We start from the raw sequence: 21409 nt of genomic DNA, 5'->3' as shown, positions 1-21409 counted from the left end.
ATGAGGTCAGATTCACTGGCAAATAAGCTACAAAAGCATAATGTGAATGATTTCTGGAAGGAAATTAAAATGATAAATAATTGTAAAACATCTCTTCCATCAAATATAGATGGAGTGAGTGGTTCTGATGAAATTTCACAGCTATGGCAGAAACAATATTCTGAGCTGTTCAACTGTGTAAAAAGTAATCTGGTTGTAGTGGAAAAAGTAGATTTTAATGATGAGGTGATTGTTACTCCTGCCGAAATTCATGAAGCAGTTTTGAAGCTAGGAGATAATAAGGCCTGTGGTCTGGATGAGATAACAGCTGAACATCTAAAACTAGCCAGTAAGAAACTGTGCCCTTTGGTTGCTATGTGTTTTAGAGTTTTTTTTGTTCATGGGTTTTTACCTGTTTCCATGCTCTCTGTCGTGTTTGTACCGGCCATTAAAGACAAAGTGGGTAAACTAAACAGCTCAGATAACTATAGGCCAATAGCATTGGCCAGCGTTTTGTCCAAAGTGCTAGAGACAATTCTGCTCAGTAGACTTGAGAGGTTGATCCTGTCAGCTGATAACCAATTTGGATTCAAACGAAAACATGGCACTGATTTGTGTATATTTGCACTTGAAGAGATTTTAGAGAAATATAGTAGGCAGAATTCTACTATGTTTGTTTCTTTTATTGATGCCTCTAGGGCTTTTGACCGCATTAATCATGAAAAGTTATTCTTAAAACTGACACAAAGAGGGGTCCCTAGTTTCCTAGTCAGAATCTTGGTGTTCTGGTATGCTCACCAGACAATGAGGGTAAAATGGGGGAAGTCAATATCTGCTCCTTTTCATGTTTATATGAATGATTTATCATTGATGTTAAATGCATGTGGGACAGGGTGTAGAGTTGGTGACTCGTTAATTAATCACCTGATGTATGCAGATGATTTGGTCATCTTTAGTCCATATAGTGCTGGGCTACAACAGCTACTGAGGATATGCTCACAGTATGGCTTTGATTTTAATATAAAATACAACGCTAAAAAGAGTAAGGTCATGATTGTCCGAAGTAGGGAAGACAGACTATCTACCTTTCCTGACTTCTACCTGGCTGGCACTGCCCTTAGTGTGTGCAGTGAGATTACTTATTTGGGACATATTATCTCCAATGACAACAGATGACAAGGACATCTATAGGCAGCAGCGTAAGCTGTATGCCCAAGCAAACATGCTGTGTCGCAAATTTAGCATGTGCTCAGTACCTGTGAAGATCTCTCTGTTTAGATCCTTTTGTACACCACTGTATACTGCCCACCTTTGGAGTCGCTACAGGCAAGGCAGCATCAGACGCCTTACAGTGGCCTATAATGACTGCATGAGGCTGCTGCTGAGAGCTCCAAGAAGCTCCAGTGCAAGCCAGATGTTTGTTAGTGTTGGGGTACCCACCTGTGCTGCTGTGCAACGCAACCTTATGTATAGGTTTATGTGTAGAGCATCTGAGTCAGTAAATGACATAATCGCTGTCATAACGGACCCAACACAAAGTTCTGTCAGGTTCACCTCTAGACTGTGGAACCATTGGCGCACATGTCTGTATGTCAGAAACTGAACAATGTGAGCTATTTGCATCATTTTATTTATTGTCTCCGCCAGGAGAGTTTGTTTTCACTTTCTGAAACTGGGACTAACATTGGTCAAGCCTCACGTGACACGTGACAATAGGCTACGGTGAAATAGATCTGATTGGCTAGTGACGTATAGCGGCCTATAAATACATGTGTCACTTTGAAAGAGTCTGTGCCTCTTTCAAAGTGAGGTAAGACAGGAATAATCACGAAATGGCTGAGAAATGGCGGATACTGTAACAATTGGATAGGACACTTACACAGACAGGACGGATAGGACACTTACATAGACAGGACGGATAGGACACTTATACAGACAGGACGGATAGGACACTTTTACAGACAGGACGGATAGGACAGTTATACAGACGGATAGGACACTTGTGTCATGTTACTATGACACAGTAACATGTTCTATTTTTTGTAAGAATTAGAACATAAGAATTAGAACATTCCCAACATTCCCAACACAAGTCTGCTGGCGGAGACTTGTGCTCCGAGGAGCACTTTTTCTAGTTTTATTTTATTTTCTGTTTTTATTGTGTGGTGTTGTTCTCTTGTGATATGGATCCTCCTGGGTCTGAAATAAAGATTGAATTGAATTGAATTAACACTGTCTGTCAGTTATGTAACAAACGAGATTTAAATAGGTTTTAATAGGATCAAATCTGACTTAGGCCAATATTTTTTTTAAATGGCCTAAATCAGTAAATAATTTGGCCTAAGTCACAAAACCATGTGACTTAGGCCAAACAAATTGCCTATTTTGGCCTAAGTCACACTAGGGAGTTATAGGCCATTATACTAAAAGGGGAGTGAACAGCATGATCCTTTTCAATTAGGAGATGGGCGATTTTACCAGAGGTGGCCAGTGTCATGAAGAGCTGACTTAGGCAAAAATATCATTTTCCTCAAAAAATGACTTTGGCCATTAGTTTAGCAAGGTGACGATAGGCTACTTCACTGAACAGGGTCCCCACAGGATATATTACATTTGGTCCTCTCCTTTTTTCCCTCTGTACCACATCTCTATAAGCTATGTGTCGTGTTGTGGTGTGTTATGAGCTTGTAGATCTGCTATTTTCACTAAATGTTAACTTATTTTTTTCAGAATATTTTGCTATTACAACAGGGCCAGATTGGGACGCTAGGGTTCATGCAATCTGCGAACCATTTTGGTTTTTGCCTCTGGGGGCACCATCTCCTTTTTTGTTTGAAACAGTCACTCTGGTTTCATTACATGTTTAATATGCAGTTATAGTGCTGACAGATTCTGCTATTAGTAGAACCTGTCTGTTGAGGTTATAGGGTTCATGTGGTTAACATGTGTCTTCTCAATGCATCCAAATAAACCTGCAGCTATACACAACCACTGTACCTCATCACAGTGTACAGGTTAGATCCACACATGTTACTGTGGCACACTGAACAGAACCACAGCTCCACCACAGAGATGGTGATGAAGGGGGAAAAAGTGATTTATGGTACATGTATGTCTTCTGCTGCTTGCACTTTGACACTGCTGCTGAATATATACCTGTCTTAAGAGGTTTAAAGTATCACACATGCCATTATATGTACTTTAATGGTAGGGTAAGGGATATGTTTTGGTTAAAACAATAGTTTTGGTTACAAATAGGTAATACATACCTAAAATAAAAACATAAAACAACAAAGTCAACAGGACAGAAATGTATCTAGGTCAGTTGAGGACACAGCCACTGCCAAGTTGAAAGACACGTTATTGCGTAATACAGAGTGTGAGCGCGCCCACGCACACACCTCATATCACTGTCTCCGTGACATCTTGCATGTGTGTTTAAAAAAAAAATAAGGGCATAAGGCCAACATTCCTGCCCTGGTTGTAGATGCTGGTTTTCGATTGAGTGACAACTGTGCATTTTATGTCTCCATTAACCACAAAGATCCAAACAAACTTAACAGTTGATGTTGAAGAACATAATCCGGAATTCATCTATGAATAATGTTAAATGTATAAAGAACTGTGGATGACAATCTGCATGATAGTTTTATTGATTTATTGGATTTATACAGTGATTTAGGCAAATACATATAATACAATACATTGTTGTTCATTCAGACATGGTTGTGTGTTTAAGCACATTCAGAGGTGTTGCATCTGCTGCTTTTTTTCCCTCTGGTAGCTCTGCTAAATCAATCATGTGTCACTTGGACTTCGTACTTACAGCGTGACAGAGTTTGATGTGTGTGTGTGTGTGTGTGTGTGTGTGTGTGTGTGTGTGTGTGTGTGTGTGTGTGTGTGTGTGTGTGTGTGTGTGTGTGTGTGTGTGTGTGTGTGTGTTGAGTTACACAACACAAACCACGACAGCACACATTATGTGCCGTTGTGGTTTTGTTCATCAAAGCATCCCGTCATGCCTTCCTGTCTGAGTAAGAGTACAGGTGCTTTCAGTTCTACTCCAAATTATATATATATATATATATATACACATTATGTGCCGTTGTGGTTTTGTTCATCAAAGCATCCCGTCATGCCTTCCTGTCTGAGTAAGAGTACAGGTGCTTTCAGTTCTACTCCAACATATATATATATATATATATATATATATATATATATATATATATATATATATATATATGTACAGTATATGTATATATATATATATATATATATATATATATATATATATATATATATATATATATATATATACAGTATATATATATATATATACGTAATGCACAGACTAGAAAAATAAAGATTGCTCATAATGATTAATAATGATGAGGAGTGAAAATAGTAGAAAATATTTTAACTTAAGTATACATTTCACAAAACTTGATTTTATTTATTTATTTTATCCCACGATTTTGTAACTCATTTTTGCACCCAGTGCCAATTACCTATGTAATCCTAGGTGCTACTCTCCATCTACCAGCCTAGGGAGAGCCCAGAACTGAGCTCATGTCTCCTTCAATAGTAGCTGGCAAGTCGCTTCTTATCACCTGACAGGGAGGAGTTTCCCCGGTCAGACGTAGAGCGTGGAAGGACCACGTTATTCTAACCAGTTCCTTTCCCCTCCATCAGGCGCCCCGGCTGGCCAGGGGGAGGCAGTATAGAGACCAGGATTATTGCATGCTTTTTGTGAGGGTACCTCAAGCCCCCAGAGCCGCTGAGAAATCTTGAAGCCGCCACCCCAGTGGCCAAAGCTGGAACTGCAGGCGGGGAGAAATACATGCGCGAGCAAAACATACTGATATATATTTATATATATAGATATAAATATGTAAACATATTATACATAAATACATATGCATTTACATATACATAGGCATCTCCAGTGAATTTCATAAATATCTCGCGTTCAATCCTTGACACACGGGCTGCCGTAGAACGCAAAAATGACACTAGTGCGCATGCTCATAACTTTACGCTAACCCAAAATCGACTCAATAATTCTACTTCCGGCAGGCTTCCGGGTGCTTCAAAACGCCACTGAGCACATTCATTGAAATGATAGCTGGGGGCGGGGCAATCCTCCCTCTAGTTATATTATACCTCTATGGGGTACCTACCCTAGGAGAACATGCAAACTCCACACAGAAAGGCCCTTTCGCCAACCCCACCTAGAGTATGGGCACTAATGACGCGGACGAGAGAACACGCACCCAGTGCCCACAGCGTCCCCGGCAGGAATCGAACCCAGGACCTTCTAGCTGCGAGGCGACAGCGATACCGACTGCGCCATCCTTTCACAAATATTTTCTAACAGGGGCCCTTTTAAACATACAGCCACATAGGAGGGGACGTGTACGGTTTAGGCTGAGAGGCCCTCATATTTAACACATTGGGTGCCTGGATTTTTTAATAATTTACCGTGGGTGCCAGCATTCTCCCCATTGACTGCGCTTTGCTGTTTAAAGCTCTAGACTCCACGACGAGCAAATCCACGTAAAAAAAAGCATGCATTCATGTAGCGCGATGACCCTGGCTACATCCTGGAACAATAACATTACACTCGCGAGTTACAACGGGGGGGGGGATCGCGCATCGCGCATGACCGGTTTTCCCCACCGGAAACAGATTCGGAGATACAGATGTTTTAAAGAAGGAAATAGACAGGAAGCGGATGGGGAGCCATGTTTTTCTTTCCGGTGATCCATCTGGCCTATCCTTCTCAGGATCACAATGGGTACTCCCAGAGCTGCTCTAGCCCCTCCTGTGTGGAAAAAAACGTAAAAAAACAAAAGAGGTTTTGGCACTCCGAGTAACTTTTGCACCTTTTGCAAAACCTTTTATATACGGTTTTGGCACCCCATGTGTTAAGCATAACAGTATATACATTTTAGAAAGCAGTAGCTATTGCCTTCAACACTTCTGATTGTCTACACGGCCTCCATGATGACATCATTGATGTCTCTTCTCTTCCTCACATTGGCTGCAGGAGAGAGAGAGAGAGAGAGAGACAGAGAGAGAGAGAGAGAGAGAGAGAGAGAGAGAGAGAGAGAGAGAGAGAGAGAGAGAGAGATTTAGCGCTGGGCTCTCAACCGTAGGACCCAGATCGACATTATGATGGACATAATATGTTAAGGTGTGTGTTTGTATAACATGTTCCTCTCACCTCTAGCTCTGGCTCTCATTATGGATATGCAGAGGATGGTTGACACCACAAAAGGAATGAACATCAGGAGATGAATGATCAGATGGGGCAGAGACAAGAGGGGGGGAGCAGATGATGTTGAAGCTGTAAAGAAAACAATGGCTTTCATTATCCATACAATAATCTCTTAAGACAGATGTACTAGCGAAATGTGTCGGCATACTGCCCTAAACATGTAATGTTGTTAGTAGGAATAAACACACTAGTGCCCTAAACATTTAATGTTGTTAGTAGGAATGAACACACAAGTGCCCTAAACATTTAATGTTGTTAGAAGGAATAAACACACTAGTGCCATAAACATTTAATGTTGTTAGTAGGAATAAACACACTACTGCCCTAAACATTTAATGTTGTTAGTAGGAATAAACACACTACTGCCCTAAACATTTAATGTTGTTAGTAGGAATAAACACACTAGTGCCCTAAACATTTTATGTTGTTAGTAGGCATAAACACACTACTTCCCTAAACATTTAATGTTGTTAGTAGGACTAAACACACTACTGCCCTAAACATTTAATGTTGTTAGTAGGACTAAACACACTGCTGCCCTAAACATTTAATGTTGTTAGTAGGACTAAACACACTACTGCCCTAAACAAATAATGTTGTTAATAGGACTAAACACACTACTGCCCTAAACATTAAAATGTTAGTAGGAATAAACACAGGAGCACCCGGATGGAGCGGACTGAAAAGGTTATCTAACACGAAAAAGGAGGTTGTACCCCCTATTATAATTTGTATTTATATATTTTTTTAATCAAATGGGTAAAGACTTGTTTATCTTCTCATGTTGATAATGTTAAAATAATCTTAAAAAAGTCTGAGAAGACTCACCTCTCACATCCACCCAGCTCTCTGGTGACTGTCCAAGGTCAGAGATGTGACACTTGTAGAATCCTTCATCAGACTTGGAGACATTGTGGATGGTCATCTGTCCTGTAGACTCAGCGCTGATGAGGGATCCATCTTTATAGAAATCAGCTGGGAGGTCAGAGGATGGGTTACCCGTCTTGTCTTTGGACAGGCAGTGCAGAGTGACATCACTTCCTTCCTTCACAGGAAGTAGAGGGCTCTCCAGGATCACATCTAATTTAGAACGAACAGCAGGAACATGTGATGGTTAGTGGCTATTATAATTTATTCATAATTTCACCTACACAGCTTTGATTCACTGGAGCATAATCACATCCATGCTGGTATACAGTATACAGAACGGTGTCAACTATGATATTGAGTTACTACACCAGTTCTACTAAAAATAAATACATTGAGAACTTAACACTCGCGTGACTAAGCAATCAATGTGACCGATTTTGAGAATTGAAAGTGGCTTAACTTCTCTCAGGAAGCTCTGAGAAGGTTCCCCTTTCATGACTTTTCCTAAATATATGTTTCAAACCATCTCCGTTTTTTTTTTTTTTTTTAACTCATTATAAATATGAAATACATACCATATATACCATCCCAGCCGTTTTATTTCGGCTAAATTGATCGCTCTCCCCCTCTCTCCCCCTCCCTAGAGCACTTTACACCTCGAGACCCCCCACAGAGCGGCCCGTGCACAGCAGCCTCGATGCTGCGCAATTGTTCTATGTTGCCATGTCTGCTTATTATAAGCGACTTTGGGCGTCTTTCTATTATTATTATTATTATTATTATTATTATAATTATATATATAATCATGAAATCAATTGAAAATCATTATTATGGTCGAAACAACGGAGCCTTTGTGTATATTATATTATATACTATATGAAGTTATTTATAGGCTATGTTAAAAAAAACATACATTTACCACTATTATATTATATATTATAGTCATATATATTATAATGATATTATAATGGTAACTTTTAGTTGTTACTTTGCATATATAAATAAAAGCTATAAAACAGTCAATAATAAAATTATAAACAAGCAGTGAAAAGAATGGATAAAAAATATGAATGAAATGTTAATTTAATTCAACAACGTTTATTTTGTTTCAATGCTGGTTACATCAGAATATAAAGCAAGTGTGAAATAAAAAACAAGCAAAACAATGGAATGTAAGCATCTAGTTTTTGTTTATTCTCAAAATATCTTTATGCATGTGTAAACGTCTGGGCTTATATGGCTACATAAAAAACCTTTCACTAATGCAATTACAAGAGATGCTATACTAACAATGACTGTTTTATAGAAGTAATGCTATGCAGCAAGTCTAACATTGAATAATGAGATGAATAGTGAGGATGAAGGCGAGGAAGATGAAGGTCCAAGGCTGGATGAGTGGACACTTAGCACCTGATGGTACATGTTCCATAATTATCACTAACACAAAGGCTCTGTTGCTTCGGTCATTCCAGGGGAATGCAACTAAACCAAACCACGAATAAGAAAGTATGTTACTACATTTTATACATATGTAAACGTCTGGGCTTATATGGCTACATAAAAAACCTTTCACTAATGCAATTACAAGAGATGCAGCAACACAGTGAATTAAAATGATATCCATTATAATATCAGTATAATATATGTGACTATAATATATGATATAATACTAACAATAGTGGTACATTGTTTTGCTTGTTTTTTATTTCACACTTGCTTGATATTCTGATGTAACCAGCATTGAAACAAAATAAACTGTAGCTATCTGCTATTCTCAAAATATCTTTATGCATGTGTAAACGTCTGGGCTTATATGTCTACATAAAAAACCTTTCACTAATGCAATTGCAAGAGATGCTATACTAACAATGACTGTTTTATAGAAGTAATGCTATGCAGCAAGTCTAACATTGAATAATGAGATGAATAGTGAGGATGAAGGCGAGGAAGATGAAGGTCCAAGGCTGGATGAGTGGACACTTAGCACCTGATGGTACATGTTCCATAATTATCACTAACACAAAGGCTCTGTTGCTTCGGTCATTCCAGGGGAATGCAACTAAACCAAACCATGAATAATATAACATTGAATAATGAGATGAATAGTGAGGATGAAGGCGAGGAAGATTATGGCTACATAAAAAACCTTTCGGTCCCAGCAAGCCAATGCACCGCAGCTGTCCTCGACGCACCACGACGCGCGACGGAGAGACGCTGGGCAACCGAAGAAGCCTATCCACGGACTTATTATTGTAATAGGCTACATATTTTATTTCATGGCCTTGGAAATGGAATTGTATACTTTAGCTCTCATAACAATATCTACTGACAAACACACTGACACGCAAATATTGATTGATTAATGTACTGTATTAAATAAGACAAAAAAACAGAAAAACAGTAGCCTACATGGAAGTAAAAATGAGATCCCCACATACACAAATCACAAATCATGATGACATATAGGAGACAGACAGAAATACACACTAGCCTACTGCTTCATGTCTCACTGTTTTCTCAGGGCAAAACGCACGCAGTAACATTTTCATAGACCTGCCTGCTTATTTCTCTCTCAAGATTTGGCAACCCATTTCAACTTTCACAGTGGCTTCAGCGTGCATATAGGCTCCATGTTTCCCTCAAGAGTTTAATGTGACGCTACAGATTGCACTGTTTTATACGCTTTTTTATAAACATTTTACAGAATCTGCAGTTACCATTACTACTAAATTATTATTTTATAATGTTTCTGCCTGCAGCAACATGTGAGTGAGTGAGCTAACTGACTGAGCAGAGTGGAGTTGAATGGCTATTTAAAAGACAATGGAACCCCCCACTGGGTGGGTGAGAAGGTGTCAGTCAGTCTGGTCCAAAGAGGTGAGACAGGAACCAATAGCAGAGCTTGATTTCTAGATCAAATTGATCGTTTAGCAGGCTGTGTGTAGGATAATGCAACCCCAGTCATGCCAGTGTTAAAGGGATATTTCACTGGGTCATTGTATCGTCTACTCAGGCATTTGGGAGCACCCCGGACAGCTTTAAGTTGCTTGATTCAGTATTTAGATATTTGATATACATTTTATCAGACACGCCCTATTCTTATACAAACCATTGTAACTTCAAATTCAATTTTAACCATGTTAGATTAATTGGAAACATCCGTCCTTGGTTCTAGTGACTGATAATGCCCTTCTATTTTTTGAAAATAAAACAAATTAAATACAATAAAAAAATAAAATATAGCTGCAAGCAGCAATAAGCGGTTTCGAGAATAGGAGAGAGAGAGAGAGAGAGAGGGGGGCAGATAGACAGTGACAGAGTGAGAGAGACGCAGACAGACAGTGACAGAGTGAGAGAGAGGCAGTCAGACAGACAGACAGTGAGAGAGAGGCAGTCAGACAGACAGAGTGAAAGAGAGACAGACAGACAGACACAGAGAGAGAGGCAGACAGACAGACAGACAGACAGACAGACAGGCTACCAGGAGTATGTTTGTAACAAAGTAAGAATTCCAAATAATGATCACCTCAATGCATTGTTGGGGACAGGGATCAAACCAGCGACCTATGGATTCACAGGCTGCCACTCTTCTTAATGAGCTAGAAATATGGCCTCCCTGATGGTGTCGGTTGATATCTATAGGTTTTTCAGTCCGTTAAGAACCAAGCCTCTGTTTTGCTAACTACTCTAGATTACTGGTTGACAAATATTTAGCAATAAAGTTTTGTTTTGTGTTCTTGGAATGGAAACTAGTGAAAATAGTTGATCTACAAGCTGACAATGTGTTGCTATCTGAAAAGTTGTGAGATTGTAGATCGGCTATTTTCACAAGAAAGTATGTCATACATAAAAAAACAACTACTCTCAAAAAAGCATTTCATGTTATTGTTTAAAAATTGCACATTGTCTGAATTAACAGGGTCATGTTTTGTACAATGCAATTTAAATGTAAACTGTAATCAGTGGGATTTGAACCAGGGACCTTCGGCACATGAGGCTCACACTCTACTGGTGGAGCTATTGAATCCACAGCATCAGACAGTGAGAAAGGAGAATCCAACAAAACAAAACAAAAGGGCGAATGAAGTACGTCATACATTGAAAATAACTACTTTCAAGTATGCATTTCTCGTCATCTTTAACAATTGCACATGTATTCATTGATACAGTTATGTTGTGTGCAATGCAATTATAATGAAGTCTACATGAGGTGGGATTCGAACCGGCAACCCTGTGGTTTCAAGGCAGATGATTAAGCGATCAAGCTATTGAACCAACACACCTGAACCTGTGAAAAAGGGCCTCACACATTTATTTTACACAGTTTCACGCAAATTGCTCAGAAATCCTGGATTTAAATGTTTTTCAAACTGCTCAAAATTGCAGACAATCTAAGGGCAGAGCTTACTGGTCAAAGTGATACATGTGTTCCTCATGAGTCAAGGCACATGTGTAATCAGGTTTAACGGCTGTCGGCCAAACGAGGCATGACTTTTGCCTGTTTAAAGTTTGCATTTTCAAAAAATTGCTATAGCGCCCCCCTTTGACCAATTGGAGTAAGATTGGTTTCAGTGATACTTGGAATGACCCTCTACAATATTGCAAAGTGTCAAATAAATGTGAGTCTGCATATATGTGTTAGGGGCAGATGAATAATTGTCATAAAACTGCAATTTTCATTGGTTATAAAAGCTTAACCTTTTCACGTATGGAAAATCCGCTTGCTCACGTCTGTCGGCATTGGTCCAAAGTTCATGTGTATACAGTTTCGTACAGATTGCTCAATCTGTACGAAAGGAGAGTCTTTTTTACTGCTTTTTACTGCTTTTCATAGAATTCGAAATGGTGGGAGATCTAAAGGTCAGAGGTCAAAAGTCAAACAGTGAAAGTTGTTAGGCATGAGGAGACGCATGTGTGCATCGAAGTTTCATGGCTGTAGGTCAAACAGGGCATGAGTTGTACCTGTTCAAAGTTGGCATTTTCAATTGAGTGCTACAGCGCCACCCTTTGGCCAATGGTTGTGAGTTTCGGGTCTTCTCCGTTTGGCATAACCCTCTACCATATTGCCGAGTTTCGTAAAAAGTGACCACACGGTTAGGCCAGAACTGGCAAAACCGGCGGAAGAATAATAATAATAGTGAAAGCCAAGAGATGCAATAAGGCTTCGAGCCTATCGGCCTCGAAACCTTAATAATAATAAATGAAAAAAGTAATTGAAAATATAGCTGCAAGCAGCGATAATACGGGGCCAGTGAGAGAGAGACAGACAGACATGGAAACAGAGAGAGAGAGAGAGAGAGAGAGAGAGAGAGAGAGAGAGAGAGAGAGAGAGAGAGAGAGAGAGAGAGAGAGATGGAAACTGGAGAGAGAGAGAGAGAGAGAGAGAGAGAGAGAGAGAGAGAGAGAGAGAGAGAGAGAGAGAGAGAGAGAGAGAGAGAGAGGGATGGAAACTGGAGAGAGAGGGAGGGAAAGAGAGAGAGAGATGGAAACTGGAGAGAGAGAGAGAGACGTGGAAACTGGAGAGAGAGAGAGAGAGAGAGATGGAAACTGGAGAGAGAGAGAGAGAGAGAGAGAGAGAGAGAGAGAGACATGGAAACGGAATAGATTGAAAAGAGACATGGAAACGGAATAGATTGATGAGAGAGAGAGAGATGGAAACAGAATGGATTGATTGGACATCTCAACCTATTGCCATTGACAGGAATCGAATTCTCAACCTTCGGACTAATAGGCTTCAACATTACCTATAGTGCTATAGCTTTGTCCAGGCTGATGTTGTCTGTTGAAGATCATAAACTCTTGCCTTCTGTCATGAACCAAGCCAACACTGAGATCACTCGTTCACAAACCATTTACCGATAGAGAAATTGTATGTCTCCTCGCAACCGAAAACAGTGAAAGCAGCTGATCTACAAGCTCAGAAACACGTTGCTATCTGAAAAGTTTTGAGATTGTAGATCGGCTATTTTCAGAATGAAGTATGTCATACATTGAAAAAGCGTACTCTCAAATAAGCATTTCAGGTTATCTTTACCATTTGCACATGTATTCATTGATACAGTCATGTTGTTTGCAATTCAACTTAAATGAAGTCTGCATCAAGTGAGGCTTGAACTGGCGACCTTGAGATTGTGAGGCACTCATTTAAGGGAGACGCCATTGGACCAACAGACAAGGAACTGTGAAAAAGGAGACCACACAGATGATACAGTTTCACGCAAATAGCTGAAAAATCCTGGGTTTAAGTGTTTTTCAAACTGCTCAAAATTGCGGACAATCTAAGGGCGGAGCTTACTGGTCAAAGCGATAGATGTGTTCCTCATGAGTCAAGGCACAAGTGTAAGCAAGTTTCACGACTTTCGGCCAAACGAGGCATGACTTTTGCCTGTTTAAAGTTTGCATTTTCAAAAAATTGCTATAGCGCCCCCCTTTGGCCAATTGGAGTGAGATTGGTTTCAGTGATATTTGGAATGACTCTCTACATTACTGCAACGTTTCAAAGAAATGTGAGTCTTGCATGTATGTATTAGGGGCAGATGAATAATTTTCATAAAACTGCAATAGTTAAAATCTATTTCCTCCTGGGATTTTTGAGTAATCTGCACGAAACATTTTGCACATGAACTTAGGACCTTTGCCGACAAAACAAAAGCGGCGGATTTTCCATAAGTGAAAAAATTCAGAAGTTATGAGCCAATGGCTGTTTTTCATATAATTCAAAATGGTGGGCGATCTAAAGGTCAGAGGTCAAAGTCAGACCACGAAAGTTGTCGGGCATGAAGAGACGCATGTGTGTATCAAAGTTTCATGGTTGTAGGTCAAACAGGGCATGAGTTGTACCTGTTCAAAGTTGGCACTTTCAATTGAGTGCTATAGTGCCACCCTTTGACGAATGAGTGTGAGAATTATTTCTTGATAGTTTTTCATGTGCATCTACCATATGGCCGAGTTTCGTAAAAAGCGTATGCACGGTTAAGCCAGAATTGCCAAAAACAAGTATTTTTCAAACTGCTCAAAATTGCGGACAATCTAAGGCCGGAGCTTACTGGTCAAAGCGATACATGTGTTCCTCATGAGTCAAGGCACAAGTGTAAGCAAGTTTCACGACTTTCGGCCAAACGAGGCATGACTTATGCATGTTTAAAGTTTGCATTTTCAAAGAATTGCTATAGCGCCCCCCTTTGGCCAATTGGAGTAAGATTGGTTTCAGTGATATTTGGAATGACCCTGTACATTTCTGCAAAGTTTCAAAGAAATGTGAGTCTGCATGTATGTTTTAGGTGCAGATGATTAATTTTCATAAAACTGTAATAGTTAAAATCTATCTCCTCCTGGGATTTTTGAGCAATCTGCACGAAACGTTTAACACTTCAACTTTGGACCTCTGCCTACAAAAATTTCCAACGGATTTTCCATAAGTGAAAAAATGCAGAAGTTAGGAGCCAATGACTGTTTTTCATATAATTCAAAATGGTGGGAGATCTAAAGGTCAGAGGTCAAAAGTCAGAGGGTGAAAGTTGTTCAGCATGAGGAGACGCATATGTGTATCCAAGTTTCATGGCTGTAGGTCAAACAGGGCATGAGTTGTACCTGTTCAAAGTTGCCATTTTCAATTGAGTGCTATAGCGCCACCTTTGGACGAAAGATTGTGAGAATTATTTCTTGATAGTTTTTCATGACCATCTACCATATGGCCGAGTTTCGTAAAAAGCGACTGCACGGTTCAGCCAGAACTGCGAAAAGTGGCAGAAGAAGAAGAAGAAGAAGAAGAAGAAGAAGAAGAAGAAGAAGAAGAAGAAGAAGAAGAAGAAGAAGAAGTGACAGAATACTGCCAATAACAAAACAGGTCCAGAGCTGAGCTCTGGCCCCGTAAAAACACGCCCCCCTCACGTATTAGGAGCGCAGGATGAGTCACCAGAACCAAGGACGGGTGTTTTTGATGAATCTAACATAAAAATGGAGTTTGAAGTTACAATGGGTTTGTATATGAAGGGGGCGTGTCTGAAAAAATGAATATCAAATATCTAAATACTTCATCAAGCTGTCTGGGGGGCTCATAAAAGCCTGAGTAGATGACAAAATTACCCACTTTTTTTTTTACGTGAATTAACATCAAGGACAAACAAGGACTAAAACTGTCCGGGACCATTTGTTTCACTGGGACAGTTCCTCATTGACAGTTTGAAGATATAATGCCATGGTTTTGGTACTTTTTCTGTTTTTAATTAATCTAAGGATTCAAAAGGGGTCAAAAAATAATTGGCAACTGCAAAAAAACTATTGCTATTTCCATGTGGGTGCTTTGGTGATTAGCTGTTGGAAGGGTCTGCAGCATTACTGCTTTGTAACACTTAGATAAATACATAAATAACTGAGGATAACAGTAATACCCAAGGATCGATATCAATAAGGATATTCAGTAGGATGGTGACACTAGCACCTTAATTCATTAGATTAAAATGTTGATCAATTGCTATAGTCTCTTTGTCTTTGTAAATAGAATAAATTAGAAATAGACAGACTATTGCCTGTCATATCGACTGTCCCTGAGGTTGGATAACGTGGGAGGTAATCCTGTGATCCTTTATGTTCGATTTTTTTTATTGTCCTAAATTGTCAAGGTTAGCTCAACACAATACTGCTAGACATACGAAATGTGACACCTTATACCTCTTGAATGGGAATGCACCTATGTGTTAACAGTGTATGTCAGTTATATCTGTTAACCCACCACAATACATTGATTAGAATATATATTGATGTCATTATATTGATTGTACCAGAGATTGCAATGTTGATGGACCCGCTGACCTCTCCTGAATTGGACTGACACCAGTAAACTCCTCCATCCAGATGATACAGAGTTATGGAACAGGATGCTCCTACTGTACAAACAATCACAATGACAGTTTTGTTCAGTTTCTTTCTTTCTTTCTTTCTTTCTTTCTTTCTTTCTTTCTTTCTTTCTTTCTTTCTTTCTTTCCTTCCTTCCTTCCTTCCTTCCTTCCTTCCTTCCACCGATCCATTCATCCAACCATCCATCCATCCATCCATCTCTACATACTGTCGGTGGCTCCCCATCCGTTGTTGCAGGTAGAGCCATATGAAATCCGTTTTATTTTTTTCCCAATTCCGTTTTATTTTTTCCCAAATTCTGTTTTTTCCATTTTAATATTTCTGAATTCTGTATTTTGCTTTTTATGCTCATTTTTACCATAAAAAAAAGTGTCTGGTAAGTGGAAATGAATAAATGTTCAAGATATAACAGTCCATACATGGCCCTTGTTGTGTTATACGCAAAAATGTTCCCAAAATAATTCGGTGACTTCGGTCTGAGCATGCGCAAAATGGCGTCGCGCATGTATTATTGTTTCTATCGTCTTTCTAAGACTATTTCTACGTGGATTTTACTGTTTATAAAGTAGGATGTGGCCATGCAAAATGGTGGTGTCCCGTGGATTTGTAAAAATTCGCGGGACACCACCATTTTTCCAAATTCTGCAATATTCCGTGTTTTATTCCAATTCCATTTTTATTGGTCATTTCCGCGATTCCGTCCGCGATTCCGTTAACACGGATTTCATATGGCTCTAGTTGCAGGTTCCATTGCCTTTCTTGGCATGTCTTTTCACAGACCACCCCGGCACAGAGGTCCCTTCTTCCTCACAGGTCAGTGAGATGGTCTCACGTTGAAAGAACTGAGTTCTTTCAGGACTGACTCTTGGAGACACTGGAAGTAGAGTGGGTGCATGGAGAAAGCAAAAAAAAGAAAGGCTAAAATGACGTATACAATTCATCATCCACTGAGAAAAGCACTAATTATGTGATTGTATACAATCACACAATTGCGAGTTGAGTTAAAATGAGAAGATATTTTTTTCTCATTCTAATACATCAAACACTTGAAATTAAACCTTTACATGACCCATGGTCATAACAAATGTAAATAAAAACTGTGATCCTGACAAAGCAACACTTGTTTTCTCATGATGAGAACACTATTTATATTATAACTTCCTTGGGTCCCAACGGCAGCAAACCATGACTTACACAGACCTGGGTGGGCCACCCAGCCTGGCAGAGATATACGCAAGGCAGAGCGGCCCAGTCTAGTTCATCTTGTTATCACGAGAAAACAGAGGGGGCCCTATAAAGGGCCAGACTGGCTAAACCCACTAATTTGGGATTTAGGACTGCACAAGGGGCATTCCCCCACAAAAGTTGCTATTTTGGGACTCCTGCCATACCTAAAAAAACATCTGCACTACCCGTTACATTATGCATAGGTGTGGTTTGGGCGTTACAATAATAAAACCAATCATCGTGCGGAATGCCATTACGTAAGAGCAGTGTGGTCAGGTCTGCTTATTATAAGCCGCATTGGGCTTGTTTTTCTGTAAAGTTGCTTGTAAATAATGGTAGAACGGTTGAGAGCTTGTAGATCAGCTATTTTCAAATAGCCAACATATATAAATATGCACATTGTTTAATGGCCGACATATATAGGTTTGAAGTGCTCATGTGGTTGGAACACTTCTGTAAACTATTGTCTGAGTGTATTGAAGGTGTCTCACCATCTGTTTGAGCAGGTGTAGAGCAGACAAGGAGATACAGCACTGTGTGGAGAGAGAGAGCGAGAGAGAGAGAGAGAGAGAGAGAGAGAGAGAGAGAGAGAGAGAGAGAGAGAGAGAGAGAGAGAGAGAGAGAGAGAGAGAGAGAGCAACCCTCCATTTGGTTCATAGGTCAGTTCATTACATATTAAGTGTTATTAAAGTGCATTTCAGTAATCTTTCACTTTGCAAAGTACAGCAACATAGTTCAATATCCAATTATTGTTAACGACTAGCAGACCCAAATGCAGACATGACCCACACAACATGCAGGCCTGTCAGAGAGTCAATTTAAAGGCATATCTTCTACTACTCAATCAGAGAGTGTCTCCTTCTCAAACCCCAATGGTTCTATTGAGCCCCCCGCCCACAGGAGTGGCCCAATTCTCTCACAACTTGCTACAAAAATCGCTCATGCAAAACTATATAATCTCCTACATTTCATTTTCCACCTACACATTTGTCTCCTTCTGTAATAATCAAAAAGTGCTATATATTTCATCTCGCAATTTAATTCCTGATGGTTCGTTTCACAACCTTTTTTGCCACATCCGTCACGGGAAAGAAACAAGCGATGCCGTGGTCTATGAAAGAGAGCCCAAAAGCGCGCCCAAATAAGCCCAAAATCGCTTACACACAAAGTCAGACCTGGCAACGCAGCCTACGCCAATCATGTGTGAGCGATCTACAAGCTATGGGGCAGAGACGCCACCATATCTTAGCAACAACGAAAGCGCTCACTCTCATTGGTCGTGTCACGCTAAGAGCAGTTTCCAGACAATGGCATCGCAGAGAGCTTGCTGTAGCCATCAGAGTCAGTCGCAGCGACGACGGACAGGGCGCTGTGATAGTTGGCATGTAGCTAACGCTAACGTGGTTGTCATGCCTGCAGCGGCTGTGCAATCACTTTGTCAACAATGCACGTTTGTGTGGTGAGTGTTATTATTGCTGCTCCGTCAGTCCATTGTAGATGGTGTATGTTGTGGGCTTGTGTGTTTTCTGGTGTAGCTCCACAGCAACTCCAGTAACTAACGTAATGGCAGGACCGCCCCGTGCAACGCACGTTTAGGCTGTATTATGGTAATGTAGTCATTTCAGATCATTTCGGTCCGATTAGGGCAGTGGTTATCAACCTTTTCAGGCCGCGCCCCCACCCCCCCCCCCCCCCCCCCCCAATATTGTGAAAATAGCAGATCTACAAGCTCAAAACGCCTCACATTGAGAGGCGTTGCAAGCTTGTATTCACAATAAGTGAAGGGGTAGGGAGGTACAGTAGGCTTGGAGGTGGAGAGGAAGCGTGGCTGGCATGTGTGGATCAAAAGAGACGAGTCAAGCTGGCAGCAAAGCAGGCAGAATGTCTTTATTTCTTTTTATCCATCCATCCATCCATCCATCTCGTCTATGCGTATGCTTGTCTATCAATCAATACATTTGGAACAGATGTTAACAAGACATGCAAAATGCTGACATCACAGAGAAGATATGCTGGAGTAAAAAAAAGCTCTTTCTTAATAAAATAAATAAATAATAAGAAATCGTTCACTGTGGTCACAGGCAACATGTTCCATGAAGGCAATTGCTACTGAGAGAATCTCAGGTTGATTAACATTACATCTAGACCTCAGAACCAGTAATTTGTAGTTTATAATTTCAGCCGGGCTTCCATTTGCACCAAAAGAAAAACTAAATAAACAGCACTTTCATAACTTTGTTTGGTATCAACATAGCAAAGCAGAGCAAGAAGAATAAAATAAGATTTTAAATAACATACTCACATGATATTATGTACGTTGAAGCAAATTTCATCCTGACAAGTGGACCGTGTGACAGTGACTGAGTGAGATCTATGTGGTTACTGGTTTGACGTAGAGCCCTCTAGTTCTTGATAGCTGAAGGCTCCATTTCCTGTTTGGTAGGATGTTCAGCCACGTATGTTAGCGAGCGCACGCACGCGCGCACGCACGCACGCACGCACGCACGCGCGCACGCACGCGCGCACGCACACACACACACACACACACACACACACACACACACACACACACACACGCACACACACACGAAACACACAAAATCACCTCGGGTCCCCCCAGCCCCCTGTTTTGTTCTTTAGGGGAGACAGGGGTCAAAAGTAACATGGCAAACGTAACACACTCAATAATTCGTATCAGAAACAAGCTAGAGGGGTGAGACTTCTTCTGCACATGCTCAGTAGGGTCCTCTCTCTCACAATGGAATGGTAGAATGATCATTTCATCTCAGCAGAAGTTTTCAACTAAAACAGATTTTGAGGTGTAAAATTTTGGAATGTACAGTATTTTCCTTCTGCTGTCTAAAGTTAAGATGTCAGCTAATTTAAACTTGGATGAATTGTATCTCTATGTTATTGGTCACAAATTAACGTCAGCAGCCTATGCTAGTATAGGTGTTTCTAGCTAGAATATGGGATTTCATCATGGCTGGCCGATCGGGGGCAATTGTGACACAGTGACCGGGGTCAATTGTAACAATGTGTTTCAATGCAAGCACATTTTTTGTCTATGATTACATACTTTTATGTTAGTAAATGAACATATTTCACTAAATGTCACTAAATGTCAAAGTAAAAATACATTTAAATACAAAATAGACATACATTTGAAAAAAACTAAATTGAAAAATAAAATAATTTGAATACAAATAAATACATAATTTGATATATATATATATATATATATATATATATATATATATATATATATATATAAAATATTCTTAAGTGAAACATTAAATTATAATAAATACATATCACTTAGTGATGTGTTTTATTTGAGATATATAGTATGTTAATATGACTTATTTTCACAGTGTTACAACAATAAATTGACTTATTGCATTAGAAGTAATATTTTAGTCTTGTCCTTACTAGTGCAAGCTTATAAATGATATTAGTAATTAGGGCACATAAATATGTTTTTTAAAGCAAAAGATGACTAGTATATTTCAAGTATTCTGTGAATTATGAAGGAAAATGTAAATAGTGTTACTCTTGACCCTAGTCTCCCCCTACATGTGTAGCCTACTGCACAATAGTTATTGTAACACTGACTAACTTTCGTTGAGAAAGGAGCTCTGGTCCAGACAGATATCAATATCATATTCATTGGAATTTATTTCTGTCTGGGCCCGAGTCACATTCTCCCCAAAAGTTAGTGCTGTAAGCCTATACTACTGTACCCGAATCAGAATTTAATAGGTCGAATCAGATTTGTGAATTTAATGTCTTGTCTTTATGACAAAATATAGCTTACACAGCCCAACGCTTCCAACCGTCGTGCCCCGATGCCAGCGTACCCTAGTAATAGACCACGGCACTCTGTGTCGGGGGACACGCTGTATCGCAAGGGCCTGGGGGACACGCTGTATCGCGACCCTGTTTGGCCGTTGCACAGGAGACCCCTAAGGCTCGACCGGCCACTCAACGTGTCTCCACATCCACGGATGCCAACTCGTCGGGCACCAACATCGACCGCCCCTCCAGGGAGGGAACGAGCGCTAACTTGTGATTGGTTGGGCAGTTTACAGTCCGCCTCCAAAGTCTCCCATTGCAACACACACACAAACACAAACACACACACACACGCACGCACGCACGCACGCACGCACGCACGCACGCACGCACGCACACACACAC

The sequence above is a fragment of the Gymnoscopelus microlampas genome (assembly GCF_963454915.1).
Source record: "Gymnoscopelus microlampas genome assembly, chromosome: 3".
Classification (NCBI taxonomy): Eukaryota; Metazoa; Chordata; class Actinopteri; order Myctophiformes; family Myctophidae; genus Gymnoscopelus; species Gymnoscopelus microlampas.
This window is presented reverse-complemented; position numbering follows the sequence as displayed.